This window comes from Amaranthus tricolor, chromosome 15, assembly GCF_026212465.1.
Source record: "Amaranthus tricolor cultivar Red isolate AtriRed21 chromosome 15, ASM2621246v1, whole genome shotgun sequence".
Lineage (NCBI taxonomy): Eukaryota > Viridiplantae > Streptophyta > Magnoliopsida > Caryophyllales > Amaranthaceae > Amaranthus > Amaranthus tricolor.
Genome location: NC_080061.1, coordinates 11,278,198 through 11,280,697, shown reverse-complemented (window position 1 = coordinate 11,280,697; position 2,500 = coordinate 11,278,198). Strand labels below are relative to the sequence as shown.

Sequence of the window (2,500 nt, the reverse complement as noted above, 5' to 3'; positions counted from 1 at the left end):
AAGAGTTTATATTATTGCTATAGGTGTTTAGGTTATTTGGTGTAGGAGTTTGTTATGTTGTAGGTGTGTATATGTCCAATTTAGTATGCAAAAATACTATGACTAGTTCAAAATGCCAAATCAACAACTGAAAATGCCTACTTCAGTGTACAAAAATACCTATAAAAACTAGTTTACGTGCCTACTAAAACTAGTTCAAATTGCCTACTAAAAATTATAGTACGTGTTTTTATAAAATGCGTGTGCGTAATAAGTGATTTGTGAATTAGATTGGGCTTTAAGAGTCGTCTCTTTAAAAAACGATCATTCAAGAGACTCACTCTCAATGTATCTCCCTTATTTATTAGGTGTACATTCCTCTTTATTTTTTCTAGATTTTAATAAATTTTATTTAAAATTTTTTTCCCTGTTTTAACTATCTAATCAGAAAACCAGTCCGTCAGACGGCGCTCTAAACCCTCTTCACGACCACCGACAGTCAACGACTCAGCTACATAGCCACTCCATTCCGGCTGTCCCCACCTCTTCGTTGTTTGAATTCAGCCTTCAAGTATGTTTCAAATATGCAATCTCTTTTTCTTTACTTTCTTTTCTCCATTGAATCATAATTGTAAAAAATATTTGCATTTATGCATAATTAATAATTGTTTTGATTTATAATTGTTTGATTAAATTTTTATTTAGTATATTTTTGTATTTGATTTAGTTGATGTTTAGGGTTTTTATTAGTAATTGTATTAGGTTTGTTTTGATTAACTTGAAACCTAGAAGAATTTGTTTTGATTGATTCATAATTGTTAATTCTTTTCGAGATGATTCATAAATGTTAATCAATATTCTGGTTGATTAGTAATTGTATTGGGTCATCCTCAAAATCTAATTTTGCCTGAATTTTCCCCAGTATTACCTCTAAATTTGAATTAGACGCTATTAAATCAGATTTTCAACCGTATTTAGTTTCGATCTCTTAGCAGTACGCTAGATTTCAGGACATTTGTAATGCTGGCAGTAAGGAGTGTTGATGTTCTTGAGCGTATTGGAGGTCAAGGAGAAGCATTGGTTGCTTGTTTAAGAGAAGTAAACTTAGTTTTTTTTTTTTTTTCTATATTTTGAACTGTGTAACATTGCTGTGTGGATAATTGCCTTAACTAAAACGTTGTCGGATGTTAACTTTTTTTAATTGTTGATATCACTTTTTTTCTATACCCACCCACCCCTGAATTTAGACATTGGCGGGTATCAATTTAAATTGCTACTGGCTTGGTAGTTCACGTGTTAGGGGTACAAGGATATTGAAAGAGCTTTCAGTTTTGATTTCTGTTTCTGTTTGGCATGACTTGTGATATGCGTTAAGGAGTTTGGCTATTTTTTCAGGTGACTCGTGTGTTCGTCTTAGATAGGTATTGACCTTCTTTTAGTTTGAGTACTTGATTACCATCAATTTCCTCATCCAGGTTATCTTTGGGAAATAAGCCTCATTATATGATGAAAAGGTATTGTTTGTTGTTTTTTCTGTTAACTTAATAATATAATACTCTATGATAGAACAATGTGGCAGGTGTATACATTAGTCACTAGGGCTCAAGGCTAGTAGAAGTTGTCAGTCAAGTCTGTCATAGCTAATGCTTCCAAAAAATCCCCAAGTGAGATGTTTACTCTTCAATATTCCTCTTTCCTTCATTGTGGCTTATGTATGAGGTAGAGAACAAATAGGAAGGCCACTTTGTTCTTTATCGATGATTAATCATTTGTTGAAGTTTAAAGGCATTGCTTTAATTTGTAGCACCATTGAGAAGCGAAAATTACAAAGAAAAATCTAATTGTAGTTTGATGATGTTCATACTCAGCGTGGGCACTTGAATGTATGTGCAACATTTCATATGTCATTATAAATATTGCATATGCATGCACATCTGTTGTGGGGTTACAGACCAAGGTAAGAGTTAGGATTAAGGTTAGCAGAGTAAAATTAATGATGCTAGATTAGTCATTACTTGAAGACTAGATGGTTTGAACGAAATACTTCTTTATAGTGATTTCTCTAACATGGATAAGTGTGCAATTAATTGTCTACACGGTCGTAACTTGGAGCATACATTTAGTTGCATGCAAATTTATCTAAACATGCCAGCTGCTTGAATGTTTTTGTAAGCTTCTTGATACTTGGATGGTTTGAACTTTGAACATTATAGTTGTTTAGGGAGTAGGTTTTGAATGTGCCGTTGTGGTTTCTTTGTAGCCGGAAGTTTTTAAACTCCAGTAGCGAAGTATGGCTTGAATAGGAGTCTAATTAGGTTTTACTTTTAAAAAAAGGTCTTAATTAGGTTTGATTAGCTGGCTGTAGGTGGATCAATCTAGAAGTTATTTTATTTTGTATTAATTAGTAAACTCTTGATAAAAGTCGGACTAGAGACCTTTTCAAGTAAATCATAAGTTGCAGAGGTTATGCATGGATTTTCATTTAAAGATTCTCAAGGTGAATTCGGTTATGCTGTGTTTA

At 32.9% G+C, this 2,500-nt stretch overlaps 1 protein-coding gene across 6 annotated transcripts in view; it reads left to right on the top strand.

Annotated features, from left to right (window-relative positions):
* The first annotated feature begins 372 nt into the window (after positions 1-372).
* Positions 373-2,500, top strand: part of LOC130800630 (protein SENSITIVITY TO RED LIGHT REDUCED 1) — a 4,441-nt gene continuing 2,313 nt past the window's right edge. Inside the window, exons 1-3 of one of the 6 annotated variants that reach the window (XM_057664189.1) lie at positions 380-550; positions 1,375-1,400; positions 1,546-1,643. The gene's annotated coding sequence lies outside the window, so the exon portion shown is untranslated. Of the gene's footprint in view, positions 551-1,374; positions 1,644-2,500 lie in introns of all 6 variants that reach the window. The other 5 variants (XM_057664188.1, XM_057664187.1, XM_057664186.1 and 2 more) reach the window with 5 other exon arrangements.